Source organism: Hyla sarda, chromosome 11 (genome assembly GCF_029499605.1).
Source record: "Hyla sarda isolate aHylSar1 chromosome 11, aHylSar1.hap1, whole genome shotgun sequence".
Classification (NCBI taxonomy): domain Eukaryota; kingdom Metazoa; phylum Chordata; class Amphibia; order Anura; family Hylidae; genus Hyla; species Hyla sarda.
Genome location: NC_079199.1, coordinates 94,157,829 through 94,181,176, shown reverse-complemented (window position 1 = coordinate 94,181,176; position 23,348 = coordinate 94,157,829).

Here is a 23,348-nt window from a genome sequence, read left to right as displayed (position 1 = left end):
GTACAGGATGATGACACTTGGAGTACAGGATGATGACACTTGGGGTACAGGATGATAACACTTTGGGTACCAGATGATGACACTTGGGGTACAGGATGATAACACTTGGGGTATAGGATGAGAACACTTGGGGGTAAAGGATGATAACACTTGGGGGCACAGGATGATAACACTTGGGGGTACAGGATGATAACACTTGGGGTACAGGATGATGACACATGGGGTACAGGATGATAACACTTGGGGTACAGGATGATAACACTTGGGGTACAGGATAATAACACTTGGGGTACAGGATAATTACACTTGGGGTACAGGATGATGACACTTGGGGTACGGGATGATGACACTTGGGGTACAGGATAATTACACTTGGGGTACAGGATGATGACACTTGGGATACAGGATAATAACACTTGGGGTACAGGATGATAACACTTGGGGTACAGGATGATAACACTCGGGGTACAGGATGATAACACATGGGGTAAATGATAATAACACTTGAGGTATAGGATGATGATATTTGGGGTACAGGATGATAACACATGGGGTACAGGATAAAGACACTTGGAATATAGAATGATAACACTTGGGGTACAGGATGATGACACTTGGGGTACAGGATGATAACACTTGGGGTACAGGATAATAACAATTGGGGTACAGGATAATAACACTTGAGGTACAGGATAATTACACTCGGGGTACAGGATGATAACACTCGGGGTACAGGATAATAACCCTTGGGGTACAGGATAATGACACTCGGGGTACAGGATGATAACACTTGGGGTAGAGGATGATAACACTTGGGGTACAGGATGATAACACTTGGGGTACAGGATGATGACGCTTGGAGTACAGGATGATGACACTTGGGGTACAGGATGATAACACTTTGGGTACAGGATGATAACACTCGGGGTACAGGATAACACTTGGGGTACAGGATAATTACACTTGGGGTACAGGATGATGACACTTGGGGTACGGGATAACACTTGGGGTACAGGATGATGACACTTGGGGTACAGGATGATAACACTTGGGGTACCGGATGATAACACTTGGGGTACAGGATGATAACACTTGGGGTACAGGATGATGACACTTGGGGTACGGGATAACACTTGGGGTACAGGATGATGACACTTGGGGTACAGGATGATAACACTTGGGGTACCGGATGATAACACTTGGGGTACAGGATGATAACACTTGGGGTACAGGATGATAACACTTGGGGTACAGGATGATAACACTTGGGGTACAGGATGATAACACTTGGGGTACAGGATGATAACACTTGGGATACAGGATGATGACACTTGGGGTACAGGATGATAACACTTGGGGTACAGGATGATAACACTTGGGATACAGGATGATGACACTTGGGGTACAGGATGATAACACTTGGGGTACAGGATGATAACACTTGGGATACAGGATGATAACACTTGGGGTACAGGATGATAACACTTGGGGTACAGGATGATAACACTTGGGATACAGGATGATGACACTTGGGGTACAGGATGATAACACTTGGGGTACAGGATGATAACACTTGGGGTACAGGATGATAACACTTGGGGTACAGGATGATAACACTTGGGGTACAGGATAATAACACTTGGGGTACAGGATAATGACACTTGGGGTACAGGATGATAACACTTGGGGTACAGGATGATAACACTTGGGATACAGGATGATAACACTTGGGGTACAGGATGATAACACTTGGGGTACAGGATGATAACACTTGGGATACAGGATGATGACACTTGGGGTACAGGATGATAACACTTGGGGTACAGGATGATAACACTTGGGGTACAGGATGATAACACTTGGGGTACAGGATGATAACACTGATCCACTGTTCAATTGATTCCTATAGAAGTGAAAATATTAGGGCACTAAGCTTCCAATACTGAGAATACTGTACTAGACATTCAACTTGCATCACTAGATTTCAATAGCAGAGAATATAGGAAAGAGTATTCAGAACCGGGCTGCATAGAAAGCTATGGCATTGGTTTTACTGGAACATGTACAGAAGCCTGAATGGGTCAAAATAAATCCAAAACCTATCTACATTCACTGGCCACTTTATTAGGTACACTTGGTCTATAGGATTGAGTTCTTGTGCATAGGACACCAAAACACTATGTCCTGGCCCAGAGTCCAAAATATTACACTACCATCACCTGCCCAATACCTTCCCTACAGTGATCATGGTGGGGGCAGCATCATGTCTGGAGGAAACCAGGCACTGCCCATCACCTGCCCAATACCATCCATACAGTGATCATGGTGGGGGCAGCATCATGTCTGGAGGAAACCAGGCACTGCCCATCACCTGCCCAATACCATCCATACAGTGAAGCATATGTGTGACATAACCACCTCCAGTCATGTTGTGCCCAGCATTAGCAAATTAACCCCTCACCCTTCAAAGTCTGGCAGTGAGGTCCACACAATTTTACTACAAACTGACACCATATATACATTTATTGTATTTTGGTCCCCATAAGTTTATACTATATACTGACCCCCATATATGAATTTATATATGCTCATGTGGACGCACCCTAAGGGACTGTTCACACTGTATTTTCTGTAGCAGATTTAGTTACTCATTGAAGTCAATAGGCAGCAAAATCAGCAGCAAAAATAAATGTGTAACTGAGTGTGAGTAAAGATGAAAGTACTACAACTCCCAGTGTGCTCTGTCTGTGCTCCCCTAAGGCTCAAGGTTGGAGGAGGCACAGGCTGAACAGACACACTACAATGGGAGTTGTAGTCCTGTAGTTGTAGAAGATCTTGAACAAAAAAAAGATAAAAAAAATCCATTAAAACATCCTTAATATTCTCATCAGTCTGCTGCTCAGCCATCTCCTCCCCTCCCTCTCCTCATCAGTCTGCTGCCATCATCACTCTGTCATTTCCCCCTCCCCCTCCTTATCATACATAGTGTAAGTACTTACAGGGGCTGCAGTCACTTAGAGTAGGATGAGGGCAGCCAGGAATGAGGTTCACCCCCAATCTCCACCAATCAGAGCTCAGCTGGCAGAGGGAGGGGTTGAGGTTCTCTCTCCTCTCCATCTCTGTATATCACAGAGAGCTTCGATAAATACCGGCCAATGCTTCACGGATATTTTTATATGAAAAAAAAACAATGTCTGGGTGTCGAAAATACCGGCCAGGTTGCAACCCTAAGTGTGTGACATGGTTGTAATATTTATTGAGGAGATTTATCAAAATCTGTGCAGGGAAAAGTTGGTCAGTTGCCTATCGCAACCAATCAGATCGATTCTTTCATTCTTAACAAGACCCCTGAAAAACAAAAGAAGTGATCAGATTGGTTGCTATGGGCAACTGGTCAACTTTTCCTCTGGACAGGTTTTGATAAATCTCCCCCCTTGTCTTCATGTATGGGATGAGAATCTACTGACAAAGTGAGTAGCCAACCATTTCTAGGCATAAAACATACACTTAGGCAAGAGCAGCACTTTGGAGACCTTTACACGAGGATAAATAAACTTCATGGATACCAATCTGTCCAGTTCGGAATCATAGGCTCTAATCTTTTTCATACGCGCAAGAAGGTTTGCCATGTCTCACAGGTAGATTGCACGCCCTCCATCCATTTCTATGGGAGTGCTGATGATGCTGTACTCGGGTCCTTTTGGGGCTCCCATAGAAAATAAATGGAGCGAGTGACTTCTGCAGCACACGCTCCTCACTGAGCGCAGGGTCTCATCTCGGAGATCGCAGGTGGGCCCGAGCGGTCGGCCCCCCCTGTGATCAGCTACTTATCCCTTATTCCCTATAGGGGATAAGTACATTTTTGCCATAGTTCTCCTTTATTCGGCCAGAACACACCCAAAATCGGTCCCAGCCAATATATAGGGATATGGACCATGCTGGTATAACCTGGATATATACTGTATGTATATATATATATATATATATATATATATATATATACATATACATATATATATATATATATATATACAGTACAGACCAAAAGTTTGGACACACCTTCTCATTCAGAGTTTTCTTTATTTTCATGACTATGAAAATTGTAGATTCACATTGAAGGCATCAAAACTATGAATTAATGCATGTGGAATTATAGACATAACAAAAAAGTGTGAAACAACTGAAAATATGTCATATTCTAGGTTCTTCAAAGTAGCCACCTTTTGCTTTGATTACTGCTTTGCTCACTCTTGGCGTTCTCTTGTTGAGATTCAAGAGGTAGTCACCTGAAATGGTTTTCACTTCACAGGTGTGCTGGTGTGGAGGAGGAGGTGTGATAGTGTGGGGGTGCTTTGCTGGTGACACTGTTGGGGATTTATTCAAAATTGAAGGCATACTGAACCAGCATGTCTACCACAGCATCTTGCAGCGGCATGCTATTCCATCCGGTTTGCGTTTAGCTGGACCATCATTTATTTTTCAACAGGACAATGACCCCAAACACCTCCAGGCTGTGTAAGGGCTATTTGCCCAAGAAGGAGAGTGATGGGGTGCTGCGCCAGATGACCTGGCCTCTACAGTCACCAGACTTGAACCCAATCGAGATGGTTTGGGGTGAGCTGGACCGCAGAGTGAAGGCAAAAGGGCCAACAAGTGCTAAGCATCTCTGGGAACTCCTTCAAGACTGTAGGAAGACCATTTCAGGTGACTACCTCTTGAAACTCATCAAGAGAATGCCAAGAGTGTGCAAAGCAGTAATCAAAGCAAAAGGTGGCTAGAACATAGAATATGACATATTTTCACACTTTTTTGTTATGTATATAATTCCACATGTGTTAATTCATAGTTTTGGTGCCTTCAGTGTGAATCTACAATTTTCATAGTCATGAAAATAAAGAAAACTCTGAATGAGAAGGTGTGTCCAAACTTTTGGTCTGTACTGTGTATATATATATATATATATATATATATATATATATATATATATATAGAAAAAAACCAAAGAGAACAGCACTCCTGTAGTTCCTTACAAAAATGATGAGGTGCACACAGTCACGACAGATCCAGGTCACAGATCTCCATAGACAGCAAACGAAATAGGCGACAGCACTCTCATAAGATGCAAATAAGCGGTCTTTATTCACGCCTATGTGAATAAAGACCGCTTATTTGCATCTTATGAGAGTGCTGTCGCCTATTTCGTTTGCTATATATATATATATATATATATATATATATATATGTGCGAAGGTTAATTGACTGAGTCACTTAACCTGTGTTTGTGGGAGGGGCGGTACCAGGAAACCAGGCACTGCCCATCACCTGCCCAATACCATCCCTACAGTGATCATGGTGGGGGCAGCATCATGTCTGGAGGAAACCAGGCACTGCCCATCACCTGCCCAATACCATCCATACAGTGATCATGGTGGGGGCAGCATCATGTCTGGAGGAAACCAGGCACTGCCCATCACCTGCCCAATACCATCCATACAGTGAAGCATATGTGTGACATAACCACCTCCAGTCATGTTGTGCCCAGCATTAGCAAATTAACCCCTCACCCTTCAAAGTCTGGCAGTGAGGTCCACACAATTTTACTACAAACTGACACCATATATACATTTATTGTATTTTGGTCCCCATAAGTTTATACTATATACTGACCCCCATATATGAATTTATATATGCTCATGTGGACGCACCCTAAGGGACTGTTCACACTGTATTTTCTGTAGCAGATTTAGTTACTCATTGAAGTCAATAGGCAGCAAAATCAGCAGCAAAAATAAATGTGTAACTGAGTGTGAGTAAAGATGAAAGTACTACAACTCCCAGTGTGCTCTGTCTGTGCTCCCCTAAGGCTCAAGGTTGGAGGAGGCACAGGCTGAACAGACACACTACAATGGGAGTTGTAGTCCTGTAGTTGTAGAAGATCTTGAACAAAAAAAAGATAAAAAAAATCCATTAAAACATCCTTAATATTCTCATCAGTCTGCTGCTCAGCCATCTCCTCCCCTCCCTCTCCTCATCAGTCTGCTGCCATCATCACTCTGTCATTTCCCCCTCCCCCTCCTTATCATACATAGTGTAAGTACTTACAGGGGCTGCAGTCACTTAGAGTAGGATGAGGGCAGCCAGGAATGAGGTTCACCCCCAATCTCCACCAATCAGAGCTCAGCTGGCAGAGGGAGGGGTTGAGGTTCTCTCTCCTCTCCATCTCTGTATATCACAGAGAGCTTCGATAAATACCGGCCAATGCTTCACGGATATTTTTATATGAAAAAAAAATAATGTCAGGGTGTCGAAAATACCGGCCAGGTTGCAACCCTAAGTGTGTGACATGGTTGTAATATTTATTGAGGAGATTTATCAAAATCTGTGCAGGGAAAAGTTGGTCAGTTGCCTATCGCAACCAATCAGATCGATTCTTTCATTCTTAACAAGACCCCTGAAAAACAAAAGAAGTGATCAGATTGGTTGCTATGGGCAACTGGTCAACTTTTCCTCTGGACAGGTTTTGATAAATCTCCCCCCTTGTCTTCATGTATGGGATGAGAATCTACTGACAAAGTGAGTAGCCAACCATTTCTAGGCATAAAACATACACTTAGGCAAGAGCAGCACTTTGGAGACCTTTACACGAGGATAAATAAACTTCATGGATACCAATCTGTCCAGTTCGGAATCATAGGCTCTAATCTTTTTCATACGCGCAAGAAGGTTTGCCATGTCTCACAGGTAGATTGCACGCCCTCCATCCATTTCTATGGGAGTGCTGATGATGCTGTACTCGGGTCCTTTTGGGGCTCCCATAGAAAATAAATGGAGCGAGTGACTTCTGCAGCACACGCTCCTCACTGAGCGCAGGGTCTCATCTCGGAGATCGCAGGTGGGCCCGAGCGGTCGGCCCCCCCTGTGATCAGCTACTTATCCCTTATTCCCTATAGGGGATAAGTACATTTTTGCCATAGTTCTCCTTTATTCGGCCAGAACACACCCAAAATCGGTCCCAGCCAATATATAGGGATATGGACCATGCTGGTATAACCTGGATATATACTGTATGTATATATATATATATATATATATACATATATATATATATATATATATATATATATATATATATATATACAGTACAGACCAAAAGTTTGGACACACCTTCTCATTCAGAGTTTTCTTTATTTTCATGACTATGAAAATTGTAGATTCACATTGAAGGCATCAAAACTATGAATTAATGCATGTGGAATTATAGACATAACAAAAAAGTGTGAAACAACTGAAAATATGTCATATTCTAGGTTCTTCAAAGTAGCCACCTTTTGCTTTGATTACTGCTTTGCTCACTCTTGGCGTTCTCTTGTTGAGATTCAAGAGGTAGTCACCTGAAATGGTTTTCACTTCACAGGTGTGCTGGTGTGGAGGAGGAGGTGTGATAGTGTGGGGGTGCTTTGCTGGTGACACTGTTGGGGATTTATTCAAAATTGAAGGCATACTGAACCAGCATGTCTACCACAGCATCTTGCAGCGGCATGCTATTCCATCCGGTTTGCGTTTAGCTGGACCATCATTTATTTTTCAACAGGACAATGACCCCAAACACACCTCCAGGCTGTGTAAGGGCTATTTGCCCAAGAAGGAGAGTGATGGGGTGCTGCGCCAGATGACCTGGCCTCTACAGTCACCAGACTTGAACCCAATCGAGATGGTTTGGGGTGAGCTGGACCGCAGAGTGAAGGCAAAAGGGCCAACAAGTGCTAAGCATCTCTGGGAACTCCTTCAAGACTGTAGGAAGACCATTTCAGGTGACTACCTCTTGAAACTCATCAAGAGAATGCCAAGAGTGTGCAAAGCAGTAATCAAAGCAAAAGGTGGCTAGAACATAGAATATGACATATTTTCACACTTTTTTGTTATGTATATAATTCCACATGTGTTAATTCATAGTTTTGGTGCCTTCAGTGTGAATCTACAATTTTCATAGTCATGAAAATAAAGAAAACTCTGAATGAGAAGGTGTGTCCAAACTTTTGGTCTGTACTGTGTATATATATATATATATATATATATATATATATATATATATATAGAAAAAAACCAAAGAGAACAGCACTCCTGTAGTTCCTTACAAAAATGATGAGGTGCACACAGTCACGACAGATCCAGGTCACAGATCTCCATAGACAGCAAACGAAATAGGCGACAGCACTCTCATAAGATGCAAATAAGCGGTCTTTATTCACGCCTATGTGAATAAAGACCGCTTATTTGCATCTTATGAGAGTGCTGTCGCCTATTTCGTTTGCTATATATATATATATATATATATATATATGTGCGAAGGTTAATTGACTGAGTCACTTAACCTGTGTTTGTGGGAGGGGCGGTACTTGCGCTTAAAAGCCGCGGCTCCCTGTGTTCAGTGCGCCGCGGCTCTCGCGTTGTTTGGAGTCCGTGACGTCAGACGCCGTGGGGAGTCTCTCCAGCCTCGTGTTCGTTCCTGTGCTCTGCTGTGCACGTCATTTCAGGTTAGTTTAGGTCCGGGGAGTGACTGCAGGAGTCTGGGGGCTCGTGTCTCGTATGAGTCCCCCGTGCCCTGCCTTTAGCATGTTGATGTTGTTGTTCAGCAGCCGTAGCGGGCTGCTGAGCTACGTTGTGCGCTTCCGGCGCATGTCGGGGGGTTTCTTTTCAGATGTTTGGTGCTGGCTGGGGGAGGTGACAGCGGGAGTTACCTTTCAGAGCATATGTCCTTCGGAGCTCCGCGGTATTCTCCCGTCCCGTTCCGCTGCCTTACGCATGCCGGCTTTCTTATTCGGTCACCAGTCTCAGCCGGCAGCCAGTTCGTTACACACCTCCTGCGGCTCAGCTCTGCATGCTGGGTGCTTGTTTGCATACTGTAGGTATTATAGTCTTGTAGTTCCAGGTGTTAGTCTTAGTGTCAGTACACGTTGTCTACTGGTCAGGACGCTTCGTTAATGTGTCACAGATGTCCCTGCTGTGTATTTCACTGGTTGACGCGTTTGTTCCGCAGTTGCTTCTCATATACCTAATCTGTTTCATATTCCATGTGTTTTACACTATTGCTTCTCGTATCTACACTTCGGCCGCATACATTGGTCCGTATTAGTCATGTTTTAACTCATGAGTCTGTTGCATACGCTGCTGATACACTACCATTATATGCTCCGCTATTGTCTGGTACTAGAATTCTGTTCTCACATGGTCAATTTGCCTTCCGCTGTTTCGCCTCTGTCCTGTCTTCATGGTATTTATTGCTTCATGATATTTATTGCTAGTCGTAGTTATTTACTTTGCTCGTTGTTTGGTACCGTTTTACTCTAACTTGTTGTGGTAGTGAATAAGGCGGTTGTTCCTAAATTAGTTTGCCTGGCTTGTAGCATGGTCTTCAATGTGCGCTGCTGTTCTGTTGTTCCTGTGCTCCTATGGTTACTCTTTTACCTGGTTAAGTGTTTTTGTCATGTTACTAGCTAAATCCTTCGTCATAGCCTCACTAAGCGCCTTGTAGGTGTTGATCCACACCTGTACCTGTTCAGTTATGTGGTGGGTTTACCTTTGCCCTTGTTCTTGTTTTCACGTTCTACCTCCTTCATTAGACTATCGTCTTACTAGCTCAGTAATGCTGTGTGGCTGTCTAGGTGCAAAGTTCATCTTTACGCTACTTCGCTGTCCTTGGCCCGGTCGTTTTTAGGTAAAAGAGATAAAAGAATATATTTGGAATTTTGCATATATGTATATAGGTGTTAATTTAAAAAAAAAAAAAAAAAATTTATGTTTAGGCAGGTTGTTTTCTCTTCCCCCAACTCGCCCTTTGGGGCTCGGTTCATGTCCTTTCCACCGACTCAACTCGTCTTTGGGTCCTCATGTGGATCTGCCTTAGCCTGTGTGTTGTTAAGTTATATGCCTGTGTTTTATTCAGCAGTTGTCCACGCACGCTCTTGTGGCTTATACGTCTGCTGTCGTGAACTTCGTGTTGGCTTACCACCCTCGGTACAGGTATGTGCAGTCCATTTTTGGGTTAGTTACAGTAAACATTCTCTTCATACGGTTCTCCTTTAACTCGCAGTGTTCATTCTAATGGTCTCGCCTCGCTTCAGCTTCTACGTTATTCCAGCCTTTCCACCGACTCAACTCGTCTTTGAGTCCTTGTGTGGATCTGCCTTAGTCTATGTGTTGTTAAGTTATATGCCTGTGTGTTTATTCAGCAGTTGTCCACGCACGCTCTTGTGGCTTAAACGTCTGCTGTCGTGAACTTCGTGTTGGCTTACCACCCTCGGTACAGGTATCTGCAGTCCATTTTTGGGTTAGTTATAGTAAACATTCTCTTCATACGGTTCTCCTTTTGGCTCGCAGTGTTCATCCTGGTGGTCTCGCCTCGTTTCAGCTTCTACGTTGTTCCAACGCCTGTTCGTGTCGAGATTGACCGTCATAACCCAGTTGTCAAGGTGCGGTCTGTTTTAGGCTTCGGGAAGTCCAGGTATTCATGTCTTAGTTCGTTACCCATCACGTCCTTGGGTGTACTCTCTATCCCCTGCTCATCACGTCTTTGGGCCAAGGGGTTCGTTAGTCACGAGTAACTTTACGTGTCACGCTGTTAGCATGTGTCTAGTCACCACTCGGTACTCTTCACTTTCTAGTCCGATTCTGTGGTGGCAGTGGTTTTGATTTCCGGGTTAGTCTTGCTCTGACAGGTGTATTTCGTTTTTTGGTTGTCCCTTGGGTCAGGATTTGATTGTTGTATATCTAATTTTCAGAAATGTCTCACGCATCAGACATTGTAGATGCAGCTTCTGTTCTGGACAATGTCGCTAGAACATCGGATCTGGGTAGCGTCCCATCTCTTCGTAACTGGACCATTCCTAAACTGACGGCTGAACTCGTCCGCAAAGGCATCCCGTTCCCGGCTACTGCCCGCAAGGCGGAACTTTATCGTTTATTGGTCTCTGAGCACTCGGGACCCTGCGATCAAGCAGGCCCTAGCAGTGAAGGAGTGTCCATGCAGACACTCAATACGTCCATCTTGCAGTTGCATACGTTAATTAACTCGCTGTGCTCTAGAGTTGATACCTTGGAATGTAAGAGTTCGGAGGCTCCCGCTCCGGCCCCAGTGGTGGGTTTGACTTCGGCCATTCCTCACACTTCCGTTCCCCCTCAGGTTTCTGCTACCCCGCAGGCTTCAGTATTACCGGTTGGACTTAATATGCTCGTGCCAAATGTCGCGCCAGCTCATTTTATCCCGACTAATCTGAAGAAGGACATTCTTGATGGTAAGGATGTTAATCTCGCTTCCTTGCTTATTGCGTCTCATGATGTTTCCGAGAACAAGACTATTGCTTGCGGTGAGGTGTCGGTCATTCTGAAAGCAAAAGATGTAAGGTTAAGTCGCAAGCTTACATTAGCTGAATTCAGTATGGCGTTCGCCATTTATCGTGACGTTTTATGCTCAGTCAAGCCAGAAAGACGTGAAGAGCTTGACATGTATCTGTTCAAAGTCACAGAGTTAGCTCATAAATATGGTGGGTTCATGTTTTATGATTATCATAAGTCATTTTCAGCTAAGGCGGCGGCAGCTCTAGTGCAGTACAACTATACAGTTAATTGGGCGTTGGTTGACACCGAGATTTTCTGCAATCATTTTGCAGGTCTTAAAGCCCCCGTTTGCTCTCGGTGTCAGTCCATCGCCCATACCACTGAATGGTGCAATACTGTTAATTCCCCATCCGAGGTAAATCCCGGCACGTCTTCACCCACATTTCAGCCTAGGAATCAGAAACACTCGGGCTTGATTGACAAGTTAGGTAGGCCCATCAAGTATCTTGGTAAATCTCAAATTTGCAATAATTTCAATTTTGGGTCTTGCAATTATAACCAGTGTAGACTTTTACATGTCTGTGCATTCTGTTTCAGGGCCCATCCTAAGGCCAGTTGTCCACAGAAGTCGAAAGCATGACTAGCAGTGATAGACGTGTTGTGTTTAGAACATTTTCTTGCTGATCATCCAGATAGGTGTTTTGTTCAGTTTTTGATTAATGGATTCCGGTCAGGTTTCCACACAGGTTTCATTACTTTACCCTCTGCTACGTATGAGTGTGACAATTTACGTTCTGCTCTAAGGGACCCTAGGGCTGTAGATACCCTGATACAAGCTGAAATAGACAAGGGTTTTGTTATTGGTCCGTTTGATGAGCCCCCCTTTGACGTTTGGAGAGTTAGTCCATTGGGGTTGGTGGCTGGGAAATTCAGTAATAAACTTCGTTTAATTTATGATTTGTCCGCCCCTTACTCTGCACACACACCTAGTTTAAACTCTCTTATTCCCGCTGAAGAGTTCTCCCTGAACGCTATGAATTCTGTGCCTGGCCAAAGCGACGTAGTCATATTTGATAAACAAGCGATTGCCGATTTTGCTATGTGGCATACATTTTTGACTAACTGGAATGGGGTATCCTTTTTCACCCCTGGTATCGATAATGCTTCTCCTTTAGTTTTTTCCGATGCTTCCTCCTCAGTGGGTTTTGCAGCCATTTGGGAGAATCATTGGTTGGCCAGTGCTTGGCCAATTGAGGTATTTCAGTCTCCGGGTTTTAGCAGGTCCTCAGCATTGTTTGAGTTGTACCCTATAGTTGCAGCTGCCAGTGTGTGGGGTCACCTATGGTTCAGGAAGTCAGTACTGTTTGTTTCTGATAATGAAGCTACGGTGTATATTCTGCTTAAAGGTAGATCCTCGTCCCCACAGGTCATGTCTTTGATGCGTAAACTGGTATGGTTATCTTTGTTACATAATTTTCACTTCTCTAGTGCTCATATAGATGGTGTTAGGAACACGGCTGCTGATGCACTGTCTAGGCTCAATTTTGCACTTTTCTTCCAGGTAATGCCAGAGGCCGATCCATCAGGATGCATGGTTCCAGCGTTCCACGATTTGGTTTTGAATTAAATGCCTATTTGTCTGTAGGTCAGGACTTGATTAATAGTTCACTTTCCCGTAACACTCAGAAAGTTTACCGTACGGCCTTTAATCTGTTTACTAAGTTCTGTCAGTCTCACCCGCATAACGATGTCCTTTCAGTATCTTTTATTTTAGCCTTTATAGGGTTTTGCCACTCCTCCTTACGGCTAGCATATAACACCATAAAGATTTATTTAGCAGGCATACAACACTTTGTTACTTTGAAGTTCCCGGATCGGGCATCATTGTTTACCATGCATGCAGTTAAGGCTGCCCTTAAGGGGGTTGCCAAAAGTAGAGTACCAAAGCCGCCAGGCCGGCAGCCCATCTCGGGGTCGCTGTTTAGGGAGCTGGCAGATGCCCTGGATCACTCCCCGTTTGGTCTAGGTAATAGTTTAACGCTAAAAGCAGCCCTCTTCTTAGGTTTCTATGGCTTTCTGAGGCCGGGCGAGTTCACGAGTAGAACTAGTACCGCTCCATTTCTCAAGTTGGGGCAATTGCAGCGAGCCACGGATCATTTCACTCTCGTTCTGAACGACACTAAGACATCACTTCCCGGTCAGAAGGTGCACGTCAAATATTTTAAAACTTCTCACAAATGGTGTCCGGTCTTGGTCTTTAACTCGTTACTTGCTCTTCGTGTTCATGACAGTCCAGAATGTCCTTTGTTGTTGTTTAATAACATTGCTCTTACTTCCTCAGTTTTTGTTCGTTATTTACGTGTTTTAGTTAAGTCCTTAGGCCATGATGCTTCGGTCATATCCGGTCATTCTCTACGCATAGGGGCAGCCGCGTCTGCCTCTCGTCATGGTGTTCCTGCTCATGTTATCAGGAAGTTAGGTCGCTGGAAGTCCAGTGCGTACATACGTTATGTTCCAAACCCGAAATTGGAGATGCAGCGTGCTTTTGAATCGCTTGTGTTGTAATTACTAATAAAGCTTGTTTTGATTTCTGAGTTGCCTGTTTGGTTTGAGTTTTGCCCTCTTATTTTACAAGGTGTACCCTTACGCTGCAGTATATGGCACAGTTCAGACTGCTTAGCCATAGTTGAGTTAGTATTAAGTAGGTAGGCTCGCTATTTGTAGCCCCGAGCACAAGTGCGAAGGTTAATTGACTGAGTCACTTAACCTGTGTTTGTGGGAGGGGCGGTACTTGCGCTTAAAAGCCGCGGCTCCCTGTGTTCAGTGCGCCGCGGCTCTCGCGTTGTCCCACCCTGCCCTCCCTTCTTTTCTTTTACTTCTTCTAAGGTATGCCCTCTTATTTTACAAGGTGTACCCTTACGCGGCAGTATATGGCACAGTTCAGACTGCTTAGCCATAGTTGAGTTAGTATTAAGTAGGTAGGCTCGCTATTTGTAGCCCCGAGCACAAATATATATATATATATATGTACAGCTGGTATAAGTTATATATCTCCGTTATATAGTGATATGGACCATGCTGGTATAACCTGGGTATATACTGTATATAATTATATATGTACAGCTGGCATATATCTCCTACATATAGTGATATGGACCATGCTGGTATAACCTGGGTATATACTGTATATAATTATATATGTACAGGTGGTGTACGTTATATATCTCCTGTATATAGTGATATGGACCATGCTGGTATAACCTGGGTTTATACTGTATATAATTATATATGTACAGCTGGCGTAAGTTATATATCTCCTGTATATAGTGATATGGACCATGCTGGTATAACCTGGTTATAGACATTTGTATAAATTTATTAGTTCTTGTCACTATTTCTCAGATATCGACAGACTGTCTCAGCTGAAGAAAAATAGGAAAAAGAAGAATAAGAAATGTGAAAATGTTGAGGATCCTAATGATGACCCTGAGAGAAGGCGAGTAATGGAGCACTACCTGTCTATGAGGAGGTAAGAGCCGCCCTACCTGGGACCAACCACTGGGAATGACTATGGTACCCTCATGTGGTGACACCCTGGTATTTGTTCTCTCTTCTTCCCCACCTCCCCATATATTTGCCGAGTAATTTGGCCCTATGATCCGCCTCTCCTCCCCCCCCCCATAGATCCCACACCTCTCCCCGATCACAAGTTGTAATGTATTGTTGTTTTTCGACTTTGCTTCTTCGATAAGGAGTGATGGAGCGGAATGTTAGTGTAGCATGTGGTATAGTATATAGCTTAGGGAACCTGTGCTGTGTATTGTACCATTATGCTTTGTGTGATTGTAATTTATTGTATGACTTGTAATGACGAATGAATGATCATTAAAGCTCTTTCTTCTTCTCCCTACAGCTCTGGGTGAAAGATGAAAATGTTGAATTTGACTCTGATGAAGAAGAACCTCCAGCAATGTCACCGCCATGACAAATGGTCCAGGGTCAGAGATAGAGTTACCATTTACTCCAGCCTCCACCTGAGGATGATGGGAGGCCCCAAACATGGCTGTGTAATCTGCTCTTCACTCCTCACCCTACTAGAGGGCGCTCTATCCTCAATAATTCTCTGCTGCACTGAGGACAAATTGGTAAAACCTGAGGGAAATAATGTCTATTTATTGTCACTGTATAAACATGAAGTGTGAAATATATTCTGTATAATTTATAGACTGTGCTGTTACTTATTGTTCCCTTGATATAATTTCTTTATATATATATATATATATATATAATATTTTTATTCTATATGTAACCTATTCACTATCAATAAGAACATTGGAGAACTTTTTATTGCCGCTTGTGCTGATCTTTTTGGGTAACAAATCCAAATCCAAACTGTGTAAAGTTCTATCCCAGTCACCAACTTTATAAGCCGCACTTGGTGCTGTCGATTTCTATTTTGTTTGTACCTGAAAGGCCGGAAATACAGGACATTACTGTGAAAAAAAAAAACATAAAATCCATCCTTGACGCATGAGTTTTATTTTTTGGGTTGTTTTTTTTGGGGGGCCAAAATCGATGCAACCAGATGTTACCTGGGAGTCAATAGAGAAATAGGAAACATCATAACCTCATGGCGTTTATATTTTTGGCTTTTCCCCCCTCTTTGGTGGTGTTTTAGGCTTAGTGTCGGTTTTTCAAAATAGCAGCATGTTCTGGTGGTTATATTTTGTTTTGTTTATTCATTTTCAAGGCATTGTGGTGTTCTACCTTCCATAGACTTCTGTGGCAAAAAAAAAAAAATGTCAGAAAAGCTCCCAATTCTTTAACAGAAATCCTGGAGTCACACGATGAAAGAATCACATGACTTGTAATGAGAAAAAACGGCACACAGACTGCATCTTGGTGGTTAAAAATGAGGGAACACCAAACAAAAGTTGTCTCTGTTCATAAAGTTCTATACCAGTGTTCTTCAAACTGTGGACCTCCAGTTGTTACAAAACTACAACTCCCAGCATGGCCAGACAACCGTTGGCACCTAAATAATACCGCCACTGTTACGCCTAGCGCTCCGGGTCCCCGCTCCTCCCCGGAGCGCTCACGGCGTCTTTCTCCCTGCAGCTCCCCGGTCAGTCCCGCTGACCGGGAGCGCTGCACTGTCATGGCCGTTGGGGATGCGATTCGCACAGCGGGACGCGCCCGCTCGCGAATCGCATCCCAGGTCACTTACCCGTTCCCGTCCCCTGCTGTCATGTGCTGGCGCGCGCGGCTCCGCTCTCTAGGGCGCGCGCGCGCCAGCTCCCTGAGACTTAAAGGGCCAGTGCACCAATGATTGGTGCCTGGCCCAATTAGCTTAATTGGCTTCCACCTGGTCCCTGACTATATCTAACCTCCTCCCTTGCACTCCCTTGCCGGATCTTGTTGCCATTGTGCCAGTGAAAGCGTTTCCTTGTGTGTTCCTAGCCTGTGTTCCAGACCTCCTGCCGTTGCCCCTGACTACGATTCTTGCTGCCTGCCCCGACCTTCTGCTACGTCCGACCTTGCTTCTGTCTACTCCCTTGTACCGCGCCTATCTTCAGCAGTCAGAGAGGTTGAGCCGTTGCTAGTGGATACGACCTGGTCACTACCGCCGCAGCAAGACCATCCTGCTTTGCGGCGGGCTCTGGTGAAAACCAGTAGTGACTTAGAACCGATCCACTAGCACGGTCCACGCCAATCCCTCTCTGGCACAGAGGATCCACTACCTGCCAGCCGGCATCGTGACAGTAGATCCGGCCATGGATCCCGCTGACGTCCCTCTGCCTTATATCTCTGATATCACCACGGTGGTCGCCCAGCAATCCCGACAGATCGCCCATCTAACCCACCAGCTGTCGGAAGTATTCACCATTGTGCAGCAACTTCAGTCGCAACTTCAGCAGCAATCATCTCCTCCGCCAGCTCCTGCACCCCTTCCGCAGCGAGTGGCCACTCCTAGCCTCCGCCTGTCCTTGCCGGACAAATTTAATGGGGACTCTAAGTTTTGCCGTGGCTTCCTTTCGCAATGTTCCCTGCACATGGAGATGATGTCGGACCAGTTTCCTACTGAAAGGTCTAAGGTGGCTTTCGTAGTCAGCCTTCTGTCTGGAAAAGCCCTGTCATGGGCCACACCGCTCTGGGACCGCAATGACCCCGTCACTGCCTCTGTACACTCCTTCTTCTCGGAAATTCGAAGTGTCTTTGAGGAACCTGCCCGAGCCTCTTCTGCTGAAACTGCCCTGCTGAACCTGGTCCAGGGTAATTCTTCCGTTGGCGAGTATGCCATACAATTCCGTACTCTTGCTTCTGAACTATCCTGGAATAATGAGGCCCTCTGCGCGACCTTTAAAAAAGGCCTATCCAGCAACATTAAAGATGTTCTGGCCGCACGAGAAACTCCTGCTAACCTGCATGAACTCATTCATCTAGCCACTCGCATTGACATGCATTTTTCTGAGAGACATCAAGAGCTCCGCCAGGAAAAAGACTTAGATCTCTGGACACCTCTCCCACAGTCTCCACTGCAATCTGCGCCTAGGCCTCCCGCCGAGGAAGCCATGCAAGTGGATCGGTCTCGCCTGACCCTGGAAGAGAGGAATCGCCGTAAGGAAGAGAATCTTTGTCTGTACTGTGCCAGTACCGAACATTTTTTGGTGGATTGCCCTATCCGTCCTCCACGTCTGGGAAACGCACGCTCGCACCCAGCTCTCGTGGGTGTGGCGTCTCTTGATGCTAAGTCGGCTTCTCCACGTCTCACGGTGCCTGTACGGATTTCTACTTCAGCCAGCTCTTCCCTCTCAGCCGTGGCCTGCCTGGACTCTGGTGCTTCTGGGAATTTTATTCGGGAGTCCTTGGTGAATAAATTCCGCATTCCGGTGACCCGTCTTGTCAAGCCACTCCACATTTCCGCGGTCAACGGAGCCAGGTTGGATTGCACCGTGCGTTACCGCACGGAGCCCCTCCTAATGTGCATCGGACCTCATCACGAGAAAATTGAATTTTTTGTCCTTCCCAATTGCACTTCCGAAGTTCTCCTTGGACTACCCTGGCTTCTACACCATTCCCCAACCCTGGACTGGTCCACTGGGGAGATCAAGAGTTGGGGTCCCTCTTGTTCCAAGGACTGCCTTAAACCAGTTCCCAGTACTCCCTGCCGTGACCCTGTGGTTCCTCCTGTATCCGGTCCCCCTAAGGTCGTTAGGGACTCTGCCTGCCACAGAAAATGCCTCTCCCCCCCTCCCAGTCCCTTCAGGCAAGCCTCTGTGTCCCCTCTTGGCTCCCGTCCTTGTGTCTCCCTGCCCCGTGCCAAGCTTCACCCTCTGCCCTCCCTCCCCATTCCTACTCCTGCTGTACTGCCTGCCATTGAGGAAACCATCCATTCCTTCCCGGTGTCCTCATCCCAGGGGAGGCAGTCACCGGACAAAAAAAAAGGGGAGACCTAAGGGGGGGGGGTACTGTTACGCCTAGCGCTCCGGGTCCCCGCTCCTCCCCGGAGCGCTCACGGCGTCTTTCTCCCTGCAGCTCCCCGGTCAGTCCCGCTGACCGGGAGCGCTGCACTGTCATGGCCGTTGGGGATGCGATTCGCACAGCGGGACGCGCCCGCTCGCGAATCGCATCCCAGGTCACTTACCCGTTCCCGTCCCCTGCTGTCATGTGCTGGCGCGCGCGGCTCCGCTCTCTAGGGCGCGCGCGCGCCAGCTCCCTGAGACTTAAAGGGCCAGTGCACCAATGATTGGTGCCTGGCCCAATTAGCTTAATTGGCTTCCACCTGGTCCCTGACTATATCTAACCTCCTCCCTTGCACTCCCTTGCCGGATCTTGTTGCCATTGTGCCAGTGAAAGCGTTTCCTTGTGTGTTCCTAGCCTGTGTTCCAGACCTCCTGCCGTTGCCCCTGACTACGATTCTTGCTGCCTGCCCCGACCTTCTGCTACGTCCGACCTTGCTTCTGTCTACTCCCTTGTACCGCGCCTATCTTCAGCAGTCAGAGAGGTTGAGCCGTTGCTAGTGGATACGACCTGGTCACTACCGCCGCAGCAAGACCATCCTGCTTTGCGGCGGGCTCTGGTGAAAACCAGTAGTGACTTAGAACCGATCCACTAGCACGGTCCACGCCAATCCCTCTCTGGCACAGAGGATCCACTACCTGCCAGCCGGCATCGTGACAGCCACTCCATGACTGCTATCAGTATCATTACAGACCCAATAGGTGATTACAGTGTAAATACATCCAGTGACTCGCAGGTGACCTGACATTTTTAGACACGTTGAAAAAAGACCACAAACACCATAAGTAAAGATTTAAAAAATAATTTTTATTTAAAATCTTAAAATAATTTGGATTTTGTAAAGTTCAATAAGATGACAGTCCATTAAGTTTAACCTAAAACCCTAATGTGTTGATCCAGAGGAAGGCAAAAACCCCCTATGAGGATGATGCCAATTGCCCCATAGTTGAGGAAAAATTCCTTCCTGACTCCAAATATGGCAATCAGAATAAATCCCAGGATCAACATTCTATCCCCATAAATCTAGTCTCTATATTGTCACGTAGGGCGGGGAATAGTTAGGCCCTGCTCTCACTGTCTTTTCTAACTTAACAATCCTCCCTAGGTAGGGGACTCTCAACCATTAATTACCTTAGTCACCTTCTCTGCACCTGCTCCAGGTCAGCCATGTCCATATATACAGGGACCCAAATTTTGATACAATACTCCATTTGTGGTCTGACTAGTGATTTATACTAGTTTAAAACTATGTTAATGTCAGGAGCCTCTATATCTGTCTTGATACATCCTATGACTTTATCAGCCCTGGCAGCTGCTGCCTTGCACTGTTCACTAAAGTTGATCTTACTGTCCACCAGCACTCCCAAGTCCTTTTTGTTAGAAGTTTTACCTAATGTTTTATTATTCAGCAAATAAATGTACATTTTGGTTTTATGGCCCAAGTACATAACCTTACATTTATCCACATTAAACGTAATGTGCAATGTCTGTGCCCTCTAGCTTTCCAGATTCCCCAGTAGTATTATGTTATCCTCCGATTATTTTTTAAATATTCACGGGAGTGCTAAGGAAGTCTTATCCTCCACTTACCTATGTAAAAGGGGTCTCCTTCTACCCCATATGATAAATAAATGCTCCTGTTGGTAATGGCACCTCATTTGCCTCATAATGTTAAAGGGTTTAACTGGGAAGCTAAAATGGCATTACCTTTGCCTGCTCCCCGGCGGCTCACTTCCAGTCTATTCTTGTCTCATCCTGATACCTTTTTACATTGCACGATGGGGGTGGGCTGACATACTGGGGAAAGTACTATGTTGCGATCACCTTATGTGGACGAAACCAGTCCTCCTTGGTGGTTATGCACACACAATGCTGCAGCAATATTGTGCATATATTAGCAACCACTGGTTTTGCCTACATGTGGCAATCATAACCTGCCCCACAATCTCAGCCTGTCCCCTTCATACCAGAAGGTATCTAATGAGATGAAACCAAACGAAAAGTGAGTCACCAGGGAGCAGTTCTTCTTAGTTCTGCAGGTAAACCCTTTAAGGGAGCCTCCTCCAAACTCCCCTAAATGTTTAGGGAGTCTTGTCCTCCAAATAATGGTGTTAAAGGGGTCTCCTCCTACCCCATATGAAGCAAGTGAATCCTCCTGATGATATTGGCGCCTCATTTGCCTCTAGATGTAAAAGGGGTTATCTGCAGAGCTAAAATGGCATTACCTGTCCCTGCTCTCCAGTGGCTCACTTCCAGTCTGGTCTTGTCTCATCCCAATACCTTTTAACCTGGCATAAAGGGGGTGGGCTGAGATAATGGGGAAGTTACTATGTTGCAATCACCTTATGTTGGCGAAACCATTAGCCGCAACTGGTTTTGCCTGCATGAGGTGATAGTAACATTTTACCTGCCCCACCATCTCAGCCTGTCCCCTTCATTCCAGAAGGTGTCAGAATGAGATAAAACCAATGCAGAAGTGAGCCACCAAGGTGCAAGATAAGGTAATACCTTCTCAGTTTTGCAGGTAACCCCTTTAAGGGCGCCTCCTCCAAACTCCCCTAGATGTTTAGGGAGTCCTGTCCTCCAAATTATGGTGTTAAAGGGGGTCACCTCCTACCCCATATGAGGCAAGTGAATCCTCCTGATGATATTGGCGCCTCATTTGCCTCTAGATGTAAAAGGGGTTATCTGCAGAGCTAAAATGGCATTACCTGTCCCTGCTCCCCAGCGGCTCACTTCCAGCCTGATCTTGTCTCATCCCAATACCTTCTAACCTGGCATAAAGTGAGTGGGCTGAGATAATGGGGAAGGTACTATGTTGCGGTCACCTTATGTGGGCGAAACCATTAGCCGCAACTGGTTTTGCCTGCATGTGGCGATCATAACATTTTACCTGCTCCACCATCTCAGCCTGTCCCCTTCATTCCAGAAGGTGTCAGAATGAGATAAAACCAAGCCAGAAGTGAGCCACCAAGGTGCAAGATAAGGTAATACCTTCTCAGTTCTGCAGGTAACCCCTTTAAGGGCGCCTCCTCCAAACTCCCCAAGATGTTTAGCGAGTCTTGTCCTCCAAATTATGGTGTTTAAGGGGGTCACCTCCTACCCCATATGAGGCAAGTGAATCCTCCTGATGATATTGGCGCCTCATTTGCCTCTAGATGTAAAAGGGGTTATCTGCGGAGCTAAAATGGCATTACCTGTCCCTGCTCCCCATCGGCTCACTTCCAGCCTGGTCTTGTCTCATCCCAATACCTTCTAACCTGGCATAAAGGGGGTGGGCTGAGATAATGGGGGAAGGTACTATGTTGCGGTCACCTTATGTGGGCGAAACCATTAGCCGCAACTGGTTTTGCCTGCATGTGGCATTCGTAACATTTAACCCGTCCCATCATCTCAGCCTGTCCCCTTCATTCCAGAAGGTGTAAGAATGAGATAAAACCAAGCCAGAAGTGAGCCACCAAGGTGCAAGCTAAGGTAATGCCTTCTCAGTTCAGCAGGTAAACCCTTTAAGGGCACCTCCTCCAAACTCCCCTAGATGTTTAGGGAGTCTTGTCCTCCAAATTATGGTGTTAAAGGGGGTCACCTCCTACCCCATATGAGGCAAGTGAATCCTCCTGATGATATTGGCGCCTCATTTGCCTCTAGATATAAAAGGGGTTATCTGCGGAGCTAAAATGGCATTACCTGTCCCTGCTCTCCAGCGGTTCACTTCCAGTCTGGTCTTGTCTTATCCCAATACCTTTCAACCTGGCATAAAGGGAGTGGGCTGAGATAATGGGGAAGGTGCTATGTTGCAATCACCTTATGTTGGCGAAACCATTAGCCGCAACTGGTTTTGCCTGCATGTGGCGATCGTAACATTTTACCTGTCCCACCATCTCAGCCTGTCCCCTTCATTCCAGAAGGTGTCAGAATGAGATAAAACCAAGCCAGAAGTGAGCCACCAAGGTGCAAGATAAGGTAATACCTTCTCAGTTCAGCAGGTAAACCCTTTAAGGGCACCTCCTCCAAACTCCCCTAGATGTTTAGGGAGTCTTGTCCTCCAAATTATGGTGTTAAAGGGGGTCACCTCCTACCCCATATGAGGCAAGTGAATCCTCCTGATGATATTGGCGCCTCATTTGCCTCTAGATGTAAAAGGGGTTATCTGCGGAGCTAAAATGGCATTACCTGTCCCTGCTCTCCAGTGGTTCACTTCCAGTCTGGTCTTGTCTTATCCCAATACCTTTCAACCTGGCATAAAGGGAGTGGGCTGAGATAATGGGGAAGGTACTATGTTGCAATCACCTTATGTTGGCGAAACCATTAGCCGCAACTGGTTTTGCCTGCATGTGGCGATCGTAACATTTTACCTGTCCCACCATCTCAGCCTGTCCCCTTCATTCCAGAATGTGTCAGAATGAGATAAAACCAAGCCAGAAGTGAGCCACCAAGGTGCAAGATAAGGTAATACCTTCTCAGTTTTGCTGGTAACCCCTTTAAGGGCACCTCCT